The sequence below is a fragment of the Mustela nigripes genome, chromosome 14 (genome assembly GCF_022355385.1).
Source record: "Mustela nigripes isolate SB6536 chromosome 14, MUSNIG.SB6536, whole genome shotgun sequence".
Lineage (NCBI taxonomy): Eukaryota > Metazoa > Chordata > Mammalia > Carnivora > Mustelidae > Mustela > Mustela nigripes.
The window spans coordinates 2,140,811-2,165,749 of NC_081570.1; the positions used below are offsets into that span (position 1 = coordinate 2,140,811).

The window sequence follows — 24,939 nt, forward strand, 5'->3', positions numbered from 1 at the left end:
AGGCGGCGCAGCCAGCAAAGGAGCGTCCCTCTGGACCCGGGGAGTCTGCTGGACCGAGGCCGTGCCCACTCACCCACACTGTCCCCAAGAAAGCCTTTCCTTTACAGCACGACACACACCACGCATGCCCTCTGCCCCCCAGCGCTATTCTGCCCGGTGCCCCAGCCCCTGCTCTCCCCAGCTTCCTCCCCTGGCCTGACCGACATGCTCCTGCTCTGTGGTGCTTCTCGGCCGCCTTGGCTCCCGAAGACCTCCAGAAAGGGAAGGAAGAGAGAGCCCGACTGCCGTCCTGAAGCGTCCCTTGGCCTCTGTGCGTGCTGGGCCCTCCACCGCGTGTCTCCCTCCTCCCTGGTCCCGTACCTCCCCAGTCCCTCCCCGGTCCCGTGCAGCCCCCGAGAGGCACGGACTCCCTCCATTCCCCAGAATTCAGACTCCTTTACCTCTGCCACGCCAACCGGGGGGCTGGGGCGTCTCTTGTCCCCTCGCTGGGCCCTCCCACGAAGGCTGGAATCTGCCTCTGGCAGATGGAGTTGGCCAGTGTGCGTCCTGCGGGAGCAACTCAGCCGGAGCTGTGGCTCTCGGGGGGGCCCTGGCGGCCACATGTGGATGGGCTCAGACACGGCATCTTTGCTGGGCTCGGCCAGGCCCCCGCAGAACCTGTGTGCGGCCCCTCTTGGGGCCGGCCTCTCTTGGCCTCGGCTCCGGGGACCCTGGCCCCCCCCCGCTGCTGCTTCTCCCCACTCCCCTGCCTCGGGACCTTCACTCCCAGCCACTCCCCACCCCACATTCCCAGAAGGCATAATTCCCACGAGAAACTGCCGGATGGTACTTCTGCTTTCTTGACCGGCCCCACGGGCTCGCAGAGAAAGCCCTCGGCGGAAAAGCCCTCGGCGGAGGTGAGGCCTCCTCGTGCGGAGAGGGCGCTGGCCCGGGCGGGGCATCTCGTCGTTCTGTAAACCTGTCCAGGCTCACGGGGCGCTCTGGCCGTCGTCTCTGCATCATGGGGAGGCCTGGGCGTCTGGGGGGGTCGCCACTACCTGCTCCTGACATTCCTTCCGGGGGACCGATGTCCCTCCATGGAAAGCTCGGGCCTCCCGTCCTTGCTCTGTCCCTCCCCAGCGCAGCGGACCTCCTGGGGAGAGGGGTCAGCCCTTGGCCCGCCTTTGCCGGTATGCAGACAGAAGAGGACTCGCCATGAGCCGAAGGCACTGGGTCCCCTCCCTCGTTCCTCTCTGCCCAGACTGTGGGGGGCAGGGGGCCTGCTGGGCTCCTCCACAAAGCTGTGCCCCAGCCCTTCGGGACCACGGTGAGGTTCTGCTTCTCCGCACACTGGCTCGTCCGTCTGATTTGGTGTTCAGTTCAGAGCTTGGGCGGGAAGAGGGGTGGTAGGGTCTGCCCATCCCCCTCGGAGACCTCCCCTCAGAGACCCCCTCCAAAAGCTGGATGACAGGGAGCGCTTCAAAATCGGCATTTTTAAGGCACCTCCTTGCTCTCTACATCGGTATCTCCTTTGTGCTAAGCAGAGAGCTGGGGTTGGAATCTGGGCTCTGCCACTTACTTACCGCGTGGCCTGGGGTCCTCGCAGTAAAGTGCAGATAAAAATGCCTTCCGCTGAGGCTCTTCTGAGACTCAAGGGAGACAGTGGGCGAGCCCGTGTTCCGCCGACGACAGCACGCCGGGTAGACGAACCCCGGGGCACGTAGTTCCCCATCCCGGGATGCGGGGGACAGCGGGTGGGGCAGCCTGGCTGGGGTCGTCCCGGAGGCTCTTGTGTGGACGGGGCAGCTGCTCTGGCACCGGGAGACCCCAGGCCACAAGCCACACACAACTGTGTGAGGAAGGAGCTGAGCGCACCTGTGGCGGGGACCCTTCTTCCGACACCTCGCACAGACATCTCCCTTTTGAGGCATGCTCATGGGGGCCGGAGGTCATAAAACCCCGGCACTAAAGCCACAGCCCTTTGGATTTCAGGAATTCTAGGATCGACTAGAAGTGACCAGAGAGCACGGGCGGGGGGCAGTGGGCAGCACCCTCCGTGCTTCCTGGCAGCTATAAAACACTGCTGCCTGGGGCCTGACAACACGTGTGAATTATCTCGGGCAGATTCCCACCCATCTCAGGAAGGGCTTAGCCCTGCAGCTAAATTGCTGTGTGAACTTGACCTTGCTACTTAACCCCTCTGCGTCTCAGGTCCTCCTCTGAAAGCAGGAGGGCACGGGTTAGGACAGTGGGATTCAGGCGGTCCGGGGAGAAGCCACCCCCATGGGCCCTGGCCCGGGAAGCAAGGGCAGATCCCGGAGCTGCGAGCCCCAGGCCTGGCGGCAGACTCTGGCTCTGCTCAGCTCCGAGGATCGTGCACGAGGACGGGGCTGCCAGCGTTCTGGAGGGGGCCCCGGTCCTGGCTTTCTTCGTGCGGTTGCCTTGTGAAGGTCACACGGGAAGCCATCCGGATTACATTGCGCTTTTGGCCCGGGAGTGGGAGTCGGTGCTTAACCTCCTTTTGAGGAATAAGCAGAAGCGGAATCAGCTCGTGGGGGCATGGAAGCCTCCAGACCTGGTTCATGACATTCATGTGGCAGATTTCCTACGAAACCCCTGAGCTAATTCCAGGTAGCATTCGCATCCAAAAACACCCACTGCAAACGGCCAGGGTGGGGGGAGTGATGTCGGATTGTGGCCACCGCCGAGACCGCAGCCCTGCCGCGAGGCTGCTTAATAGGACTGGGACTTCTTTCTAGGATCCCCGCCCCAGGGACTCGCCAAAGAGGAGGGAAAGGGCCGCTGGGACAGAAGCGTGGCGCCTGCGGGATCCCGAGCCCTAGCGGCAGCACGCCCCCGGTTGCCTCCCGCCCGCCTCTGGACCCCCGTCAGGCGACTCACCAGCGACAAAGGGCTCCCCCTATGCAGGGCTATTTGTGGCTTCGTGGCTCACGCAGGGCTCCTCCTCATTCAGAGGAAGCCTTTGTGTGCCAGGAAGGCCCGCGTGCAGGGCAGCTCCTGACATTGACTCCAAGCCCACAGACATCAGCTGCTTTGGCAGGGACAGTCTTTTTCCTTTACCAAATAGGGCTTAAAAGTCATCTGTGTCGAGACACCCCGCTTCCCAACAGTGACAGCGGATGGCTAGGGTCTTTCCTGCTCTGGAAAAGATGCTCTGTGAGCGGGCAGGGGCAGGGAGTGGGGGCTGGGCTTATCTGCAGACCCCCATGTCCTCTGCCACTTTAGCTTGCGAGCAAGGTGGCCGGCTGGGACACCAGGAAGCAGGGGTAAGTCACCCCCGGGGATGGTGCACCTGCTTCAATTCCAGGGACGTTTCGGTCAGCGGGTAGAACTGTTGGAGAAAGATCCACTTCCACTCACTGAAATGAGCTGCCATCAGCCCAGGGGGAAGGAGACAGACACCGACTGTCCCGTCCCAGTGGTGCTTCTGACCATGCAGGAGCAGCTCCCCCGTCCCTCCCTCTCCTGGGATTGCTCCGCGGTCTTCCCAGCCTGCTGCCTGGGACTGTCCTGGTTCCCCTTGAGGCAGGTGGGCTGGGAGACGTCTTCGGTCAGAGACTGACAGGAACCTGCGTGCCAGCCCCTCTGCCCCTGTTCCCTGGAGTTGGCTGGCGGACATTTCTTCCTGTCCATGTTAGTAGGGTTGGGGGTGACGGTGGGTAGTGACGTGTCAAGGGCCTTGGGGATGGCAACCAGGCCTGACCTCCACTTTAGAGACCGCAGACGCCGGATTAGGACAGATCCTCCTGGATCAGGTGTCCCCAACAGGAAAGTGAGGCTCTTGGACAGCGGCGATGAACGGGGATGGGGCCGCAGGGACTTTCTGGGCTGACAGAGGAGACCAGTGCTCTCTGCTCTCGGGCGCTGGTGGCGTGGGTGGATAGCGTCGCCCCACTCTGCCCTGAACACCGAAAATTCATTTCCGTGTGTGGATCGTGCATCAGCCGACAGCTTTCCAGGGTGCCAGCCAGGACTTCCTTTGTTTCATCCACATGCGGTGGGGTGGGGACAACAGAGACACCTGCGGTGGCTCCCTCCTGGGAAGGGACATGCCAGGACGGGGTGATCGTCGTCACAGGCTAGCTGCTGCCTCTTCCGAGCCTTCCCATGAAGCAGAATGCATTCTGTCCCTTTTTAAAAACAGTACTTATTTATTTATGTGAGAAAAAGAGCAGGAGTCGTGGTCGTGGCTGGGGGGAGGGGCAGAGGGAGAAGCAGGCTCCCCACTGAGCAGGGAGCCCGATGCGGGACTCGACCCCAGGACCCCGAGATCATGACCTGAGCCGGAGGCAGACGCTTCACCAACTGAGCCCCCGGGGTGCTCCTGCACTCTCTCTTCAGTGGGAAAGGGGAACGTCTGCACGTTAATGTCCACCCGAGGCTTCATGTGCTGTCTGCAGACTTAGGGCCTCCCCCAGCCCAGCAGCTTGGGACGGGTATGCCGTTTTTACCTGGATGGATGGTGACCTGTCCACCACCCACCTGCCCCCAGTGGAAAGTTCTATGAGGCCAGGGACCAAGTCAGCTTTTCTCATCCCCGACGCTTAGCACCCAGCGCAGTGCCAGACACAGGCGACTCTTTGGAAATATCCGTGGAATGATTTAAGGGTTGTGAGGTCGGGGATGGAGATGATGGTAATCGTAATATTAATTAGAGTAGTTAACTTTAAAAACCTTTTCATTGTAGGGGTGGTGCCTGGGTGGCTCAGTCAGTTACACGTCTGACTCTCTCTTTTTTTTTTTTTTTAAGATTTTATTTATTCATTTGACAGAGAGACAGTGAGAGAGGGAACATAAGCAGGGGTGGTGGGAGAGGGGGAAGCTGGCTTCCCGCTGCGCAGGGAGCCCAGTCGGGGGCTCGATCCCAGGGCCTGTCGACCATGACTGGAGCCGAAGGCAGACGCTCCATGCCTGAGCCACACAGGCGTCTGACTCTTGATTTCGGCTGAGGTCATGATCTCAGGTGGTGAGACGGAGCCCCGTCCCGTGTCGGCCTCTGCACTCAGCATGGAGTCTGTGAGATTCTCTCCCTTTCCCTCTGCCCCTCCTTGCCCACCTCCCCCAAACCGTTTTCATTGTAAAACAGAGCACCTGTACAGAAAACTAGTTTTCTACAGCCCTGGCGCGCCAACCCGTGTCAACAAATGGAATGTGGTTTAGTCTTACCCATTATTTTAAAGCTGACCTATCTCCGTGCCTCTTGTAACAGACGGGCTCCACATCTGTCCCTGGCTTTCCCTTACACTTTGTCTGTGAAGGACTGGGGCCCCTGAGCTGGGGAGTGACCACACTCTGGGTTCGCTGACTGTGTCCTCATGGTGTGCTTTGTCATGTTCTTCCGTCCTTGGGACTTCCTGGCGAGTGACTGCTAAACCCAGAGGCACAGTTGGACTCCGGTGCCGTCCCTTTGGCGTGGTGCCAGGTTCTTTCATCTGGAGGTTTCACTCTGGTATGATGTTCCTGGCTATAGGGGGCTGAAGGCCCCGCTCCCCCCAAACAGAGATGCTCGAGTCCAAACCCTGGTACCTGTGAATGTGAGCTTATTTGCAGATGGCATCAGGTTATGGTGAGGCCAGCAGGGTTAGGGAGGGTCCTCATCCAGTGACTGCTGTCCTTACAAGAAGAGGGAGATCGGAATATGGACCTCCTTCTCCCCAGTGACGGGTCGGGGTTTGGGCCACATCGCTCAACATCACCTGGCGTGGGTGAAGGGGTTGGCTTGGCTAGGGGGTGGTGGGGGAAGACTCCACCGTGCGCCTGGCAGTGACAGCAGCGTCCCGGCTGAGCTGTGTCCCAGAGGAAGAGCCCGGACACAGCGCCTCCCCACACACCTAGCTTTTTATCGTGCACGCGAGGGAAATTGGCTGTGTCTGGAAACACCGGCTGCCCCGTGACCCTGAGGACCCTGCCTGAGGACCCTGGCCCTGTGGGTCCATGGGGAGCCGCAGTTGGAAGCAGACTGTTGGCCACGAGGAGGGGGAGCCTCTGTCCCAGCCCACCTGGGGTCCAGACAGGTCAGGGTCACTTGTGGACGTGGCACCCCACATCCCTCCATGGTGGAGGGGCGGTAAGGCCCTCTCAGAGTTGGAGGGTGAAGAGAAAGCCCGAGGTCATTACGGACACACAGACAGCTCCTGCTGAGCCGTGCACCGACTTCCCCGGTGGGCCTGTGTGAGCTTTGCCGTCCCCGGGGTTTTGCCGGAGAGACTGGCCTTAGGATATCTCTGAGGAGCAGAATCAGGCCATGCTGCCCCGCCCAGGAATGCCGCCCCCGGCACCTTCCCCCTCCCTCGTCTGGCAAGGGGCCCCCCCTTGCCTACGCCCCCCTCTGGCAGGAAGCCGCCCCCACACATTCCCCGGACAGATTTTCAGGCAGGGCCTGTCACTGTGGGCGAGGACAATGACAGGTGTGTCTCCCCTGCTCTCAACCATGGGGAGAACAAGAGATGGGAGATGAAATCTCGCATGGGAAGCACTGGGTCTGCTCTCCGGAGAGGGCTCCTGGCTGGAGGCCGGCAGGCTCCTCCATCTGGTTCTGACTCTTCCCTGTCTGCTGAGCAGACCCCAGGCGACAGCGGCCCCTGTCTGCCCGCAGATGTCCTGCCTGGTCCTCAAAGTCTGTGGTCCCAGGCCGGCGTCACTCCTGGATGCCCCAGCGTGGCTCTGACCTTCCGCAGGCCCTCAGGCCTCTGTTTTTCCAGGCCCCCAGGCCCAAACCAGCCAGTCCCTTCAAGTCCCTACACTTCCTGGCCCCTCAAGGAAAGCAGCCTCTTGGACCTGCTCCCTCCCCTGCGGCCCTCCTCCACCCGGGCTGGTCCTTAGCACCTCTCATGGGTTCCAGAGTCACAGTGAGACGCAGACACATCTGTCTCCAAGATGACGGCAAACACCTTTCTTAACTTGGAGCAGTGTGTACCTAGTCACCCTCTCCTCCAGGAAGCCCTCCCTGACTGCAGGTGGGACCCTCCCCAGCATTCCTGCCTCCAGGAGCTCACTGCGGCCCAGCAGTGTGCCGCCACCCCAACCTCCGACCTCAGGCTTCCGGAGGGCAGGGGACCTGTCTGCTCCCCCCATGGCTCAGAATGAATCGAAATGTTCCGGGAGCTCAGTTCTCTCTTTGAGGCGGTGCTAGGCTTGGGAGGGAGGTGGAGGCTTCCCAGGTTATTGTCCTAGACAGTGACTCGCAGGGGGAGTCACCGTGGGATCCTGGCCCCAATCCTCCCTCCACCGGGAGCCTTGTCGTCTGCCTCCCGCTGTCATCACTCCTAACGGAGCGTGGGAGCTCCTTCCTCCGTCTCTGCTGGAGGTGCTGTCCAGGCACACGGACAGCACTGATGAGGAAGGCATTCCCACTTCCCATGTGACTCTCGGTCCCCTCTATCCCCAGGCCGCTCTGAGAGGGGGCAGGACTGTGGGTGCCGCTCACAGCCCGTTCTGGCCGCCCAGGGATCCGGCATTGTCTTCGAGAGAACTCAGGCACCTGCCCGAGGCCCAGGGCCAGGACACGGTGGGTGGTGGTTTGAAGCCCGGCATCTGCGGAACCGGGGTGGCCAGTGTGAACCAACTGGTTGGGGGGTTGGAAGAGAGAAACTCATTGTGTCGTTTCCTACTGCTGTCGTGGCTGATGACCACGCTCGGAGGGGCTTGGGCTGGAGGTCAGAAGTCTCCAGCGGCCCGCAGGGCTGTGCTCCTTCTGGATGCTCTAGGCCAGACTCTTGCTTTGCTTTTCCCCCATTCCTTGGCTTGCAGACCCTTCCCCCATCTGCAAAACATCTCCTCTCTGTGACACACCCCTCCCTCTTCTAGGGACCCGTGATGACATTGGGTCCGCCCACATGCTGCACGATCATCCCCACCTCGAGGTCTTTACTCAAATCTGCCATGTCCCCTTTGCCACGTATGGGGACACGTTTACAGGTTGTGGGGATGAGGGTGGGGGCAGGTTTGGGGGCCATCATTCAGCCAACCACAGCCCCTGGGGGTTCTGCTTAAGCAGTGACCAGCGTCCCTGGCGTTCTGAGAGGAGGGGAGCAGCGAGGGGACACGTTAGCCAACTTGGGACCTGCTTTGACCAAAGGCCAAGCTCCCCTCTGGCCTGGGGCAAGGTTTCTGCAAACGGCGCATTATTCAGCATTGTTTGAGGAGGGAGATTAAAATTGCTTCGGGCTGTGGAAGCTCCTGCCCCGACACCTGACAGAGACAGAAGGGGCTGCTTTACAGAAGGCTCATTAAAAATGAAAACATGATGCTGATTTCCAGCAAACTTAAATTACTTAAGCTGGTATAAGTGGATAAATATTTCATGCCGCAGTTTATTAAGTTCCCACCAATAGTACCTCTCGGAATGCCTCCCAGTGGTCTCAGCAGGGAGGTAGGGGAACCCCACTCCCGGGGTGTGCTGACAGGCCTCTAGCTGGTGACCCTCGGTGTTTTCGGGGTCGTGCTGGGGCCAGCTGCGAGTCACCAGGGTCCCCGGGCTCCCTCTGAGGCGGCCACCAGCGCCGTGGGTAATTATCAGAGCCAGAGACAGACAGTGAGAACAGACAATAAATAACCCGGGAGCTAATGTCGGATGGCTTTGTTTTTCTTGGCAAGGGAAATTGGGACCCAGATAATTTGGGAGCTCAACTTCTGGCCTCCTCCTCTTGGCAGATGTGCAGAGGCTGGCGGTGCCCCGAGGCTGGGCTGGCGGCCAGGGAGCCCACCTGAGCTCTGTTGGTAATGTCTGCCTCTGCCGGGCGCAGATTTGCCGGGACACTGGCTCCCCGCGCCCCTTCTCTGCGCAACTCCTCCACTCCCAGAGCTGCAAGTATCAAGAGGCTTCTCTCTGCGAGGACAGTGGAGCAGAAGACAGGCACAGCAGGCAGCTCGGGGGCCACACGCTTCCTCAGCCCACCTGGGGCCTGGCCCAGCTGCTGTGCTCCACCTGTCCCCAGGTCGTGGCACTCGGAGATGCGAGCACCCTTCCCCTTCTGCACCAGCACACACGCGGGAGAGGCAGCTAACCCAGAGCTGGCGGCAGGGGCACGGTGTCCCCAAATCCACAGGCTGAGGCCCTGAGGTTCTATCTCAGAACAAGATCCTATTTAGAAAGAGGGTCTTTAAGGAGGCAATCCAGGTTGGCCGAGGCCCTAATCTAGTAGGATGGTGTCCTCCTAGGGGAAACCCGGACAGCAAGAGCGCTACAGAGATATGAAGATGGCTGCAAGCCAAGGGGAGCCCACCTTGGGCTGTGATCTTCTTCGAGCTCGGCCTCCAGACCTGGGGGTGAGTACACGTCTGGGATCTAAGTCCCCTCCCCACCCCGACTGGAGAAGAAGTGGGCAGAGGGGAGTCCTCACTGGGGGAGAGGAGGGTAGAGAGGTCCTTGCTGGTGGCAGTGACCAGGGGGCGGGGAAGAGCTGGTCTGTACTCAGCCACACTTTCTGGTTGAGAGACCGAGTCTAGGGGACAGTTTCTAGAAGCCACCGAGCGTTTTCTGGGTAGTCAGCACTGTACGAAGCTCTCCGCTAGCTCACTGGGTGCTCAGACAAGCGGGCACTGCCATTTCCTCCATGTGATCAACACGGGCAGGGGGACACTTGCCCACGGTCCCACAGGGGGCAAGTGGCAGAGCTGAGACTTGAACGTCAGATGTCCAACTCCAGGGGCTGTGCTCCCGCTGGGAAGAGTGAGGGAGTGTCAAGGACATTGCTCGCCTCAGGAGACAGGACACTTGGCAGCCAAGTGGTCCAATGGTCCCCAGCCTGGGGGCCCCTGCTTTACCTGGAGAGCCGTCCAGTATGATACCGTGGGGACACGGTGCCCAGCGCTCCCACTCCTGCCCTCAAGGTGAGGTCGCCTTGGGACCTCCGTGCACACAGACCCCAGTTCCTTCCCTGCAAGAACTAGACACCTGGGGACTGCCTCGGTGGGAGAGCCCCGTCTTCCCCACAGCAAGCTGCTCCGTTCTGAGGTCCCTCTAGCCACTGCCGTCCGTCCCCAGCTGTGTATGTGGGTGGCCTCTGGAGGAGCCCACCAGGGGCCGGATGACCCTCCTTGCCCGTTCTACTTCAATCACAGCCTAGAAACAAGTCCCTCCAACTATGTCCTTAATTTGGGGAAAATAATGCTCCACAAGTGCGTCAGGGTCTGCACAGTCTGGGGCTCGAGGGGCAGAGGGCCTTGTCAAGCTGATGGGACAGAAACATGCCGCTCTCGGGGATGTCTGCTGGGGAGCCAGGGCAGGAATCCTAAAGGCCTTCCCTCTCCAGCTGGGGTGGGGTTTTCATTCCCGAGTAAGGATAAGGTCTCTTGGGAGGGAGGGATGGGCAGTCATGCCAGCCCCCCAAAGGGGCCCCAAGTCTTGTACCTGTGGGGTTCTTCATGTGGGCGGGGTGGGGGGGGGACGGACCCTCGTGGATTCCCTGCTCTGGGAGCTAACCCTGCGGGTGGTGTTGTGCTTTTCTGCCTGAACATGTGGTAAAGCTGTGGCCGGCTGACCGACTAGCCTGTGGGCAGGGCAGCACCTCAGACCCATCCTGGTTTCCTGCCGAGCCGGACTGGTGATGAGGGTGTGATTCCGACTGTTATGTCAAGAGAAAGAGGAAGCGGAGGGTTGGGTAAGGTGCTGGGGCGAAATTGCATGGGAATTGCTAGCCAACCGAAAGGTGTGGTCACTCGGCAATACCTGGGCCTCTCGGCTGTCCCCTGTAAATGAGGAGGAGTGGGGGTGGGTGAAAGCTGGTCGTTGGGAGGGGTTGACTCCAGCAGCCCGAGCTGTGCTCTTCTCCAGACCCGAGGCAGACAGGACTGAGTGGGCTGAAAACATTACAAGTGTGTCTGCATGTGGCGTTCCCCTCCAGGCAGGAGGAGAAAAGGTTCAGCGGGTCCCAGAGCTGGGGTGGGGCTGCTGGGGGCCAAAGACAAGAGCAGCTGAGCCATGAGCAGCTACGGTAAGTCAGTGTGTCCCCCCCACTGGCCTGGAGACACTTCCTCTGCATCTCTCGGATTCCTTTGTCCTTTCTGACCTCGGCTGCTTTACAGGTTAGGGGTGGGGTCAAGGTCTCTCTGCCCCCAAGGAGGAAACCAGAGACCCTGTGCTCTGGTCCAAATATGCTGGGGTCTTCGGGGAGGAGAGGGGCTCACACTGTTCCTAGTTCCCTTGGATACAAGCACCCAAGTCACCATCCTGCACGGTCTCACGGGGGAAAAGGGGCGCAGGGCACACGTGTGGCTAAAGGTACCAAGAACTGTGGGGTGAAGCCATGGTGGCATGTAAGGGAAGCAGAAGGAATCCAGGGTACCTCTGGAGGCTGGGGAGAGCCGGGGGAGGGGAGGCGGACCCTGGGAGGCAGGGCCAGAGTGGGAAACACCCGTGGCGGCTCTAGCTTCTCTCAGTCCTTCCCCGCCCCCAGCCGGAAGGAAGCTGCAGGCACACCTGTCCAGGTGCTGGATCTGCTAGAGACGGAGAAGAAAGCTGCAGGAAAGGAGAGAGGCCAAGGTGACTCGAGCAGTGGCCTGTCCCTCGACTCAATGTGCTGCAGCGGCTTCCCCATCTGGGTGTGTCCTGGGAGCGGGAGAGCCGTGTCTGTTCGTCATTGCCCACTGCTAAGTACTGGCCGAAGAGAAGGGAGTGTCTCTGGGCTGGTCCCGTCTGTGGTCCACTGAGGTTCTGCGGGCATAGGTCTATGTCTCTTGCAAAACTCGAGAAGCTCCCAGCCGTTAAATACTCTTTCCGCCCTGGGCTCTTCTTCTCCTCCTGCGGGGACCCTGGTGACAGGAAGGGTAGACATCCTTTCTTAATTGTCACATAGATCCCTGCATTTCTCTTTAGTTTTCCAACTGTTATTCCTGCATTGTTACGATCTGATCATTTCTGTTGATCTATCGTGATCTTTACTGACTCTTTCATTTGCTGTATCTGATCGACTCTGGCCCTGTCCAGTGAGTTTTAACATTTCAATTTTATTTTTTCAGTTCTAAAGTTTCCATTTGGTTTTTATCTATGTCTTTTACTTTGCTAAGTAAGACCTTGTATTTTCCCTTTTGTTTTAAGAGGACTCGTGTTTGCCTTTTGGAGAATTTTTATAATAGCGGCTTTAAAGTCTTTGTCAGATCATCGGAACAGCTGTGCCATCTTGGCGTTGGTGATGATTGTTGATTTTCTCCGTGTGAGTTGAGATTTTCCTGGTTCATCATATACCATGTAATTTTGGGTTGTATCCTGGACATTGTGAATATTATAACATTCTGTGCTTTGTTTATATACTCTGAGGAGTGGTGGTGTTTTTGTTTCAGCAAACAATAAGCTTGTTTGGGTTCCAGCCACGTGTTCCAACGTATCTTCTGTGGGTTGTGGCTCCAAGGCCAGTTCAGTTCTCAAAGCCTTTGGAACGTCCTTCGAATCTGTCTCATGTGAGCTCTGCCATGGGGCCAATCTTTGAGCTAGAGGTGGTTCAGTTCTCCAAGTGTTTGGTATACCATCTAGGATCAGATTCATGCCACATGTGGCTGGGGAGGTGAGTCCAGGGGTTCTTAGCAACTTTATGGGGTTGCTTTCCAGAGCTTTCCCTTCTCCACAGTCTTATCCATAATCCCTGGCCCTTTTTAGTCTCTGGCCAGGAATTTAGGGCTCTAGTGACCCTGCCCTTATGAACTTCTGTGACTATGTCCTTACCTGGTGCCAGTGATGGAGAAAGACAGAGGGAAAAAATCAGTGGGTCTTTCCCTGCCCTCTTAAGATCCTAGATCCACTAACTGGAGAGGACATTTCCTCTGCCTCAGAATTTTGGCTCTTATTCATTTCTAGTGTGGTCCTGCCACAGGATCACGTGGGGACTGGGGCATGAGAAAATAGGAGAGAAAAGATGTGGGATGTCCATGCTTTCTCTGAGCATCAGGAGGCTCTGCTCCTTCAGTCAGAATTAGAAGGCTTTCCTTAAGTTCCCTCTGTACCTGTGCCTGCTTTTGGTACTTAAAAAGTCTGGTTTTCTTTCTCAATCTGCCTGCTACTATTTACTTTTGGAAACTCTTAAATAACTGGTCCATATATGTGTCCAGGTGCTACAGTTGCCTTTAGTGGGAGAGACCAGGTGGAGTGTGCTTACTTTATCTTACCTGAGGTTGGAATCCTTGCCTTTATTTTTTAAAGATAATTTCACTGTATAAGACTTCTGCTTGGGACGCCTGGGTGGCTCAGTTGGTTAAGCAGCTGCCTTCGGCTCAGGTCATGATCCCAGCGTCCTGGGATCGAGTCCCACATCGGGCTCCTTGCTCGGCAGGGAGCCTGCTTCTCCCTCTGTCTCTGCCTGCTTGTGTGCTCGCCACCCACCCCCTGATAAATAAATAAAATCTTAAAAAAAAAAGACTTCTGCTTATGGAATGACTGAGTCACGGGGATGAAAAGGTACAGCATAGGGAATATGGTCAATGGTATTGCAACAGTGTTGTGTGGTGACAGGTGGTGGCCACATTTGTGAGTGTAGCACAAGTTACAGATTTGTCTAATCACTATGTCGTACACCTGAAACTAATGTAACATATTGTATCAACTATATGCAAATACAAAAAAGAATTCTCATTCTTAAAAAAAGGTAATTCACGTGTAAAATTCCAAGTTGACAGTTTTTAAAAAAAATCAGTAGTTTAGAGATGTTGATACATTGTCTCCTTGCTTCCATTGTTTGCAATAAGAAATCTGCTGTCATTCTCACCTTTGTTTTTCTTTGTGTAACATGTCTTTTTCCTCTGGATAATTTTGTAAGTTTCTCTTTATCATTGAGGTTAAACAAATGATGTGCCTTTATGTTTCCTGGGCTGGAAGTTCATTGAGCTTCTTGAATCTATAGGTCTATAGTTTTTTTAAAAATCAAATTTGGAATATTTTAAGCCATTATTTCTTTAAATAGGTTTGGTGCTCCTCGTCTTTGGTGAGTCCAGTTATGCCATATCAGGGCTCTGTGAAGTTGTTTCTCAGCTTGCTAATTCTCTGGTCGTTTTTTGAAATTATTATTTTTTTTTTGCTAATTTTAAGATGGGATAGTTTGTTTTCTTATTGTTGAGATTTAAGAGTTTTTTTTCCCCCTGGTATATTTTGGGCAAGAGTCCTTTATCAGATGTGTGTTTTGCAAATATTTTCTCCTGGTCTGAGCTTGTCTTTTCATTCTCTTGACATTGTCTTTCCCAGGGCAGAAGTTTTTAATTTTAATAAAGTTCAGTTTTTTAATTAATTCTGTCATGGATTGTGTCTGTGGTGTTATCTCTACAAAGGAATCACCCAATCAAAAGCCAGCTAGGTTTTCTCCTGTCATCTGCCAAAGATTTTATAGCTTTGCATTTACATTTATATCTATGATTCATTTTGAGTTCATTTCTGTGAAGTGTGTAAGTCCTGAGTCTAAATTCACTTTTCAGCCCGTGGATGTCAGGTTGTTGCAGCGTAATTTGCTAAAGCAGTCTTTGCTTCATTGTAATGCCTTTGCTCCTTGTCAGAGATCAGTTGAGTATCTTCCTAGGGCTCTGTTTCTGGGCTCTTTATTCTGTTCCATTCATTTATGTGTCTTCTTTTTCACTGATGCCACATTGTCTTGATTGCTGTAGATTTATAATAAGTCTTAAAGTCAGGTGGTGTCCGTCCTCCAACTTTGTTCTTCTCTTTCAATATTGGGTTGGCTGTGGCAGCTCTACTTCTTTATTTGGGAGCAAGGACCGTTGAAATCTGCTAGGTTTCTTTTCAGACACACAGTAGTTTTTTTTTTTTTTTTTAATTGAAGTGTTGTTGGCATACAGTGTTATATTAGTTTCAGGTGTGTAACATCACGATTCAACAAGTTCTGTACCTTACTCCATGCTCACTACAGGAAGTGTGGTTCCCATCTGTCACCACACAATGTTATTACAATGTCATTACAATGTTATTACAATATTAGTATTGACTATATTCCTTATGCTGTACTTTTTCTCCCCCTGAGTTATTTGTTTTATAACTGGATGTTTATACCTCTCAATCCCCTTCACCAATTTTCACCATTCCTCCATGTCTCCATGTAATAAATGTTCTTGTCTGTGAATTCTAACAGATATGTCAGCTCTGATTTCATTGATTTTTCCTTTTATCATGAATCATATTTTCATGCTTCTTTGCATTCCCAGGAATTTTTGATTGGATGCCAGACATTCAAATTGTACATTGCTAGTTACTGGATTTTCTTTTTAATAGATCTAAAACATCCCTGAGCTTTGTTCTGGGATCCAGTTAAATTACTTGGGAACATTCCGATCCTTTCAGATCTCATTTCTAAGATCTGTTAGTTGGGATTGTCAAATCAGTAACGGTTCTCCCTAGCAATCACCCCAGAGATCAGTATCTGGTCTAGGGGGTAACAGATCCCCCATGGTGGAGGTAAGACCCTTATGGTATTCTACTCAGTGTCCTGTGAATTATGGAATTTCCCAGTCTGGTGGTGGGAGCGGTAATTCTCAGCCTTGTGTGAGCGCTGGGCACGGTTCCTGCTAATCCTTTTTGGGAGCTTCTTTCCCTGGCTGTGGGTAGTTTCCTCACCCACACACACTTACCACTCCTTGAAGGGGGTCTTCTCCAGTTCTCCAGAGCTCTCTCTGCAGCTTTCTCCTCTCCAGTGCTGTGTCCTGGGAACCCTGGATGCCTCTTAGCTCTGTCTTCTCCACTCAGGGTCCCTTGGCCTCCACCTGGGTTCCCTGTGCCTATGCTGCCGTCTGGAAACTCACCCAATGCAGCAAGCTGGGGAGATCTTCAGGCTCACATTGTTTATTTCCCATGTCTTAGAAAGTGCTTTCCTTTGTTGCCCGATGTCCATGGAATAAAAACTCTTGTTTCATATATTTTTCATTTTTTTTGTTTCGAGTCAGGAAGGTAAATCCCTGTTATACCAACTGGCCAGATGGATTAATCCTCATGGATTGACCATTAAATTAGAGTGAAAGTGTCTAGAAAATAATATACTTATTGAGCACCCTCTGCATACCAGGAACCGTGCTAAGAACATTGTTTATCTTATCCGTAGATTCCTCACATTAACTAGAACTTCTGTCATCCCGTTTTCCACAGGACATAATTGAATCTTGCAGAGGTCACTTAACTAGTGAGTGGTGAGGTCATTCCCAGGCAGTGCCAGTCTCGGCCACTTCAGGGCTCTGCCTCATTAGAGGATAGGTTTAGGCTTCAACAGGGAGACCCCCTGCTTCCCACAGGAAGCTCTTCTCATGGACCTTTCTAGGATGGTGAGGGATGAGTTTAAATTGAATCTGAAAGTACTTCATGTGGGTCTTCGAAAACAGAAGTGAACTTACTCAAAGCTTAGAATAAAATTCTGGCAATAACCTTAATCTGGCCATTCCTCTTTTCTCCTTTATCACCTGTGCTCCTTTCCTGACTCATACTTGGATGAGGCTTGGACATTTGAGGGGCCGTGGAGGTCTGGCCATATTTGAGACCCTCTAACTTTAGACATGGGGGCATTTCTCAGTAGTCAGATGGTCTGTCTGAGGGACTATGAGGAAGGAACACCAGCACGGCTCACAGGTCTGCCTCTGCTGAGAACTTCCCTGACCCTGTTCCCCTGGCCCCTCTAGCCAAGCTTGGTCAGACTCTCCCTCATTGTCCTTCACTCACCTGGATAGCACCTGCCTGTTACAGACCCTGTACTGTAAGCACTTGGGGCAGAAGACTTTTTCTTACTTGCTTTTTTAATTCCTTGCACTAAAGAGAGAGTCCCCCAGTGTGCTGGATTCTCGGTGAAGGTGGTGTGAGTGAATGAATGACTCTCAGACTTGTGCCAGTGAGGATAGCTTGGATCCTGAGTCATGGAAATGCCAGCCCAGGATGGGTTAAGCATAAAGGGATGCATCATCTCATGCAAGCATGGGTTCAGAGGTGATGTCAGCTGCAGGCATGGTGCCATCACGGCTCTGGCTTCACTGTTGTGTGATTCCCTTGACTCTGCCTCTCCCTGTCTCCAGGCAGCCTCCCTCATGGCCTTCAGATGTGTGCTGCCAGCTGCTGACTGGACAACACCCAGAGGGAGAAAGATCGAGTTCGAGTTCTTCTCATCACTCTGATTGGCCAGCCTAGACCATGTGTCCCTGCCTGTACCTATAATAGTCACCAGCAGATTTCCTGTGCTGATTGGCCGAGATAATCACTGGCGAGGTTGATGGCATACTGTGATTGGCTGGTCAGGATTCAGACAGAATGACAGATGGAATTGGCTACCCAAGTCTATGGGCAGTGCAAAGGAGAGCTGGACATGAGACCACCTGTGGGGAGCACTGGGGAAGGCCACAGGTGACCTGTCCCCTAGTGACACACTGAAGGATGATGGGAAGTCACCTACACTCTAGGTGTCCCTCCTTTCTCCCCAGAATAAGCATGTGCCACCACCTACATTTCTTTAGTGTACGTCTGGCTCTACATTGGCGCTGTGCCTTGAGCTGCACAGGCATGGCCCCATCGGAGACCCTCCCAATGTCCATTTGGGAAGGGACTGCAATCATTCCATCCTTGAGATGAGGGAATGAAGACATGGAGAAACAAAGAAACTTGCTCAAAGTTGCCCAGCTGGTCAGCAACGCAGCTGGTTGCTACTCCATGTCCCCAGCCAGGTTACCATGCCTGAGGATGACCACCAAGGTCTTTTCAAGATGGGGTGTTTCTGTGGCTTCTAGGACCCTGGTGATGTCCCACAGTCCCCCATCTTTGCCCCTCCCTCCCACCCAGGGCTGTCACTCCTCAGTGGGCAGAAAGCATGGGCTGCTTAGGGACCCTCAGCCACATCCAAGAGTTCTTGAAATGCTGGTGGTTCTGGCTGTGTGGAAACCAGGATCACCCCCTGCCCCCGGTTGAGGTGGGAAGGGCAGACCCCATGTTCGGAGGCCCCCTGGTCCCCATCCCCTCCCCACACCCCCAGTCCAATTCCTCTGGACTTGCACAGAGCCAGGAGACCGAGAGATCCTCAGGAGGACATTCAGTAGAACAGTAAAGAATCCATGAATGAGAAAAACAAAATATTAAGAATGCATTAAAGCTGAGGCTCCATGAACTTCGGGGACAGCAAGTGTAGGGGTGAGGGGCACCCCTGCTTGCTGCAATGGGGTCAAGACCACCCCTTCCTGCCCACGGAGACAGTGACAGTTCTCAGTGGCGGCCTGCTCGAGGCAGGTGCTGGGCTACGCACGTCCATGTACCCGTCCACCCGACACACATCTGCTGGGCTGGCCACACTGCTCGCATCGCCTCCTTAAGACCCGCTGACTTCCCTGGGGGCAGTGAAAACTCCGACAGCCTCGCAACCCGGTGAGGGGAGGGTCTGAACCTTCTCGGAGGCCTCCTGGCCAAGCCTGCACCGGGGCGCTGTCTTCCCAACCTGACTGACTGGCGTGCTCAAGCCTCGTGCCTGCCCCACCCCGCCCAGAAACCAGGTGGTTTTTTCCCTCCTTGTCCCTGTTCTCCTTGCTGTGTGCAGGCAGAAAGCCCCTCCTCACGTCCCGCTCCCGAATTCGGGACCCCCCTTCCCTGCTGGATCCAACAGGAGCAGCTGCGTTCGTGGCCCGTACCTCGCAAATTCAGCACCCCGCGAATGCCTGGAAAAATGCAAATCAAAGTAAGATTATGATATTTTTCGTAAATAAGCAATGTAGCAACTCAAATCTGGTTTGGGCTGTCAGCCGAATCCACCAGAGAGAAATTGATGTTGAAATGTTTGCGTATGTTCTCATGGAGCATTTACTGTGCAACGCTGGGCTCCAATAAAGCCTTTATATAAATTATTCATCATGGAATTCAGATGCAGCGCCAAAAACCCTCCCACCGAGGGGCTGCCTTTTTTTATTTCAAAATTTTTTTTGGTCTTGTTTTGTTACCTCCGAAGAGCTGGTGTCGGTTAGCGTCTCATGCCGCCGGCCAGGCAGGCGGTGTAATTAGTGGGGAGACGTGGGTTGGTCGGATACCAGGTTTCTGACCTTACGCTCACCCTCTTCAAGGGAACTTGGCTTTTCTTGCAGGGTTTTCTCTGCTGGTCGAGCACCCGCTAGCGTCCGCTGCCCGCCCTGCCAGACAGCTGTGCTTTCCTGTCCTAGGCCAGAAAACTGCTTACGCGCGCCGGCAGGGTCCTGCCAGACTCTGGGAGGGGGTTGGAGCGGCTGCAGGGACAGCCAGGCTCCGAGACGGTTGCTGTGTGCCCCTAAATCCACGTGCCGCTGCACTAACCCCCAGCATCTGCCAACATGACCCTATCTGGAGATAGGTCTTTATAGACGGACCATCAAGAGGAACCGTGACCCAGTAGGGCCTGGGCCCTCAGAGGTAAGTTGGGACAGGGCATGTGGCCAGGGAGAACTCTGTGTGGACAGGGAGACAGCATCCATCCCTGAGCTGGGGAAAGGGACCCCTGGGGGAACCAGGCTGCCAACACCTGCACCTTGGGTCACCCGTGTCCGGAGTGCTGAGCGAAGAGATTTCTGTTGCTTTAAGCCACCCAGCCTGTGGCGTTTTACCCCAGCACACTAGCACACAGATGGAGTGACTCTGCAAGGTGGAAAGGCAGCGGGTCGGGATTTGAACCAGTGGCCTCTGTGTCCAGCCTGCTGGTGTCTCCGGGCTGGAGGAAGCAGGAGCACACGGCCTCCTGTGAAGCCTGAGTCAGACAGAGGCCGAGACAGGAACCCGGCCAAGGGCCTTCATTTTCCCCTGCCGAGGGCTCGCAAGAGCTCTCCGTCGGTATTTGCAGAGTTAACGTCACAATTCACAAATGTGAAACGAGGGAGGGAGCATGGAGTCCCGCTTGCTGGGACGGCGCCCCAGAGAAGCCTGCCAGACACCCGCCCGTGTGGCCACCACAGGCCATACCCCCGGAACCCAGTGGTGTCCCGTTCTCCAGGGCCGTGGGACGAGGCCAGGTGTGGCCCGAGCTTGGGGGCAGAAGGGTCTCCTTCGAGAGAAGTCCAGCCCCACGGGCCGTCTCTGCAGAAGAGCAGGCCTGGGCGGCTGGGGGGCTTGTGTCCCTCCAAGACCTTCTCGGTGCAGTGAAGTCTGCTGGTCTGATTCAAATCCAAGTGCGGCTTGGCAAGGCTGCAAATGATCTTTGGGGGTTTTCCATTTTCATTGTTAACGTTATTAATCACTTCTGTTCTCTCAGGGAGGAGCAGGCGGTGCATTAAGGAAATTGTTTGTGAAATGTATTGGATTTATGTTGGAAACAGTTAACATCTCACAGAGCAGCGCTGGGTCCTGAGAACCTTCCGGATCCTTCGTGCTTCCCAACACCCCCACGGCGGCGGCCGGGAGCAAAGCAGTCACCAGAAAAGGCAGGTCCTGGCGCGGGGCCGGCCGCCCCCTCTCGCCCCCCTTCCCTGCGCCGCCTCCCCTGCCTCTCTCCATCCCGCCTGCGGGCGTGCGTGTGGTTTGGTTTTTCTGCTTGTACACGCTTTCTGTTTCCGTGTCGTTCACAATTTCTAGCTTGCTTTGAAGACTCAGCCGTGGAAGACTTCAGAGTCCTTCGTTCTAATGGAAACTCCAGCTGTCCCAGCTTTGTCCCCTCTGTCCCTCCGCTGTACCTACACTCCAGTCCTACCCGGGTAGACCTCCTGTCCACTGGTCCCCCGCTCCGGCGTTGGGGTCTCGCCTGGCCATCTTGCCATCCTCCTGTTATCCAGCATCCCCGCCAGCCCCCAAGTCAGGCCAGAGCCCGGTGTCCAGCTACTAATGCACCCACTACCCCCCAGCTGCCGCCCCGAGACCGGGTCACCCACACGTGGCCTCCTTCCGCAGGTGTGGCTGGATTTGCTGTGCCGTTGCTGCTGCTTTCAGTGACAGCCCCTCAATCACCCTGCGAAGGAACACGCTTCATAACACCCATCCACGGGGGTAGCCCTGCGTTTCCCCCTAAAAAGAGCAGCGTCTGGGCGTCAGGAGGGCCGTGCCTGCGGGGCTGGCGAACCGAGGATGTGTGTCTTGGCCGGCAGATGCTCCAGGTTTTGGTACACCTGTTCTCATTTGCATAAAGCAGAGTGACCCGGGGAGGGGGTGCTTCTCTCCTTCCTCATTGGGCTTTGCTGTCTCCCTCTGTCCACCCCTCCTCCCACAGCGCCCCCACCCGAGCTGCACTCAGGCTCGCCTCCCGGACTTGCTGTCCCAGCGTCTGGCCCCCCTGCCCCTGTAAACAGCTGCACAGGGTGGCGATTCCCGCATCTCTGACTTGGGGGTCTTGGAGCCCTGAGGCTGTGGCTCTGACGGCCCTGCAGGGAGCATCAGGGGCTGAGGGATGGTCAGAAGAGAAGAGCGCGGTGGATGGGGCCAGCTCCCGCCACCTGTCCCAGCCCCTCAAGGTGGAATGACAGGCAGCCGGCCCTTCTGGAACCCGTCTGCTCTTGGCTGTTCAGTGATGTGTTATAACATGTTCCTGGAACGCTTCTTTGCCATCTGTCTCGTGAGCTAGATTACCGTGCGCGCTTGGAGAGACGAGTTCCAATTTGCAATTGTAAATTGTTTTTTTTTTTTCCTTTTTCTTCACTCTCTGTGCAGCCACTCTGACGACTTCAAGGGGCCTCATGGCTTGTGGTGAGCAGATTGTTCCGGAGAGCATGGCACGTGGGTTCCGGAGTCCTCCTGGAGCCCAGGACCCCACTGTGGGAAGCCAGGTGGGCAGGATCCTGGGAGGGAGGGGGGGCCAAAGACATGGCCTGTCCCCAAGGTGACCTTGGGCTGATTCTGGGCACTGGCCCTGGTCTCCAGAGAGGGGACCCAAATCCCAGGGCCCACCCTGATGAGCTCATGTGTGCCGTGTGATGAGACCACCCACCACTAATACCAGCCCCTCCGCCCACTAATACCCACTTGGCCTCCTAGTCTCCATTCCTGTCCTGCCAGAACCTTCCCAGCCACGCTGGAAGCCGGGGGCTCCTGTACTGCACAGACAGATGTGGCCGCCTCTCCCCGCGCCACGCACGCCCTCCTTCCTGTGGCCGCTGGGCCCTGCACGCACCTGCTGCTCTCTGCCCCCCAGTGACACTGACCTCCTGACTGTTCTGCCTTGAACACACCACACAGGCCTCTGCCCAGTAGCCTCACTGCTGAATTCTGCCTAACACTTAAGAACTCATAGCAAACCTTCACAGTTTCTCCCAAACAAGGGAAGAGGAGAAGACCCTTCCCGACCCCGTGTGTGCTGTTCCCCGGACACGAGTGGGACAGAGATGCTCTTGTCCCGGCTCAGTTCCAAAATTCTGCAGGCTGGAGGCTTGAACCTGGACACTTAGCTCTCACGGTTCTGGAGGCCGGGACGTCCGAGGTCAGGGTGTCTCCACGGTTGGGCTGCGGTGAGAACCCTCTTCCTGGCTTACTGACAGCGGCCTGTCTCGCCCACGTGGGGAGAGACCAAGCCCTGGTGTCTCTCCCCTTCTCACAAAGGCGCTAATCCCATCACGGGGCCTGCCTCCCATGATCTCATCTAATAGTAACGACCCCCCAAGGGCCCTACTCCAGTATCACCCCACTGGGGGTGGGGCTTCGCACAGGAATCTGGGGGACACACCTCAGTCCATAGCCCACCGCCAGGGAGATCCCAGACCCGTGAGCCACTCACCCCCTCTGTCCGGACCCTCCCCGCGCTCAGCCGCTCCTCATCCCAGCCCCCCGCTCCAACCCGGCTCCCTTCCGATGGCCGTGAAACTTACGTCCTGCCTCTGTCCTGTCCAGAAGTGATTCGTCTACATTACGAACGGACCCCGCTGTTTCTGTTACATCACACTACATCGTGGGGACATGAGCGACAGTGACAGAGACAGACGGATGGATGGACAGTTGGGACCAGTGGATCGGTGCCAGCCCAGGGGAAGGGGAAGTTGGTGGTGCGTATGCAGCAGGTGGGAGCAAGGCCACACACGGGACTCCCCAGAGCCCCCAGGTCTGCAGGTCCGAGCCTGAAGGCTGACCCGGGGCAGGTAGTCGTGAGTGCTTGTCGGATGAAGCGGTGGTGGCATGTGGGAACCTCTGGGGGCTGCTGGAAGGACAGATGCAGGGGTGGGTGGAGTGTCAGTGGAGGGGGCAGAGCCCTGGCAGGGTTGCCCCAAGGGTCACTGTCCCCTGCAGAGCCTTTGGCAGGGCAGCTCCCAGGGAAGTCGCAGCTAGAGGACCTCGTGGGTGCAAACGCAGCTTCCTGGTAAGCAAGATGGGGCTGAGGGTGGCCTATGGGGGGATCTCTCCCCCTAGAACTAACTGGGGCCTAGAACGGAGGTCCTGGGTCATGACCTTGAGCTCCTATCCCCTTGGCCTCAGTTTGTCCCCCTGGGACTTGATGGTGTGTGTCCAAGGGGGGGTCCACGCTACCCTAACTGCCACCAAGCTCTGGGGCAAGAGCTCCGAAGGCCTGCTCGGTGACATGACAGCAGCTCCACCAGCCTTCTCTACCGCACGTCTGCGGGGGCCCAGGGACTCTCGCTGCCCAGCTTCTCCCCAGTGTATTCAGTCCCTGCCCCCTGGAATTCCTTCGCTTTGTCTCCGACGGGCTGAGGAGCTGTGCTCGGCCCTGAAACCTCACTTAGCTCAGTTCTCCCTGACCTCGGCATGACCTAGGGCCTTGTATTCAGTAGGCGCTCAGTGCACACATGTTGGTCCCATTTGACGAAAAACATGCATTCACTCTGGAAGCCACAGCTGCAAGTCCTGGGCTGAGCCGGATGGGGTGGGGGACACGGTAACGGACAAGTGGCTGTTTGCGGTGGAGTGTGGGGGGGTTTACTGCTCAGTGGTGGGGGGACACTTGGACCCTGTTGTCCCCTGGTGCACCAGGAGGGGCAGGTGTGGGTCCAGCTCGCCCCCCGCCCAGTGTCTCGCAGAGCCTCTTGGACGCAGCTGTCCTTTCGTTTTCTGTGCGCGACGCTTGCCTGCGGACACCTGCAGAAGGTCCACCTTGGCGGGGCCGGGCATGCGCCGATGCCGGGAGAGCGCCGCCAGCATGCGTGGCTGGCTGTAAGCCATTCTGCCTGCTTTGTTGCACCCGAGCAACCATCTCCCTGGTCCTTTAGGAGGACGAGTCCCTGCTCGCACACTCCGAGGACGCCTCCCCCATTTCAGGGCGTATGAGAGTGGTGGGGTGGGGCACGCGGAGTCAGGGTCCTGACTGTCAGCTGTGCTTTCTTGAAACAAATCGGCCACTAGAATCCACGTTTCTACCAACCCTGTGGCCTGGGATTTTACCCTCTCAATGGATGCTCAGCAAGGGTTCCAAAGCTTCCCCAAAGTCACATTGCTAGTACGGGTCAGCACCAAGATTTGAACCCTTGTTGCAAAGCCTGTGTGTATACACGTGCACGTGTGTGCACTCGTGTACCCACACATGCCTGTGCACACCCATACACGTGTGTGGGCAAGGGCACATGTGCATGCATGTCACGCATGGACCCAGAAGTGTGTTTGCACACACGAGCACATTTATGTGTGTGCATGCAAGGGCACGTGTGCATGTGTGTGTACTCATGTACCCACATGTGTATCTGCATGTGTGCACACACCCACATATGTGTGCATGCAAGGGCATGTGTGCAAGCATGCGGACACATGGACACACACGTGTGTTTGCACACATGAGCACATTCATGCGTGTGCACATGCAAGGGCACGTGTGCACATGTATGCACTCATGAACCCACATGTGTATCTGCATGCGTGCACACAACCCACACATGTGCAAGAAAGGGCACGTGTGCAAGCACATGGGCACATGGCCACGTGTGCATTCAGGTGTGTGCACACCCACGCATGATTGCATGCAAGGGCACGTGTGCTCATGCATATGTACTTGTAGATCACGCTACCCCCCCTGGTACAGCATCCCTTGGTGAGCAGCTAACTGACAGCAGGTATGTGAACGTGTGTGAGGAAATTCAGCGAAGCCGCTGAATCCTGAAGGCCTTGGGAGGATGCTCAGG

The 24,939-nt window shown here is 56.0% G+C and overlaps 1 long non-coding RNA gene across 3 annotated transcripts; it reads left to right on the forward strand.

Annotated features, from left to right (window-relative positions):
- The first annotated feature begins 20,792 nt into the window (after nt 1–20,792).
- LOC132001716 (uncharacterized) lies at nt 20,793–23,594 on the forward strand. 3 transcript variants are annotated; one of them, XR_009399655.1, is made up of 5 exons: nt 20,793–20,991; nt 21,536–21,651; nt 22,243–22,329; nt 22,709–22,860; nt 23,102–23,594. It is a non-coding gene; the product is annotated as an uncharacterized LOC132001716 (long non-coding RNA). The 3 variants fall into 3 exon arrangements; XR_009399657.1 differs by having other exon boundaries at nt 20,793–20,985; XR_009399656.1 differs by lacking the exon at nt 22,243–22,329.
- Nucleotides 23,595–24,939: the final 1,345 nt, after the last annotated feature.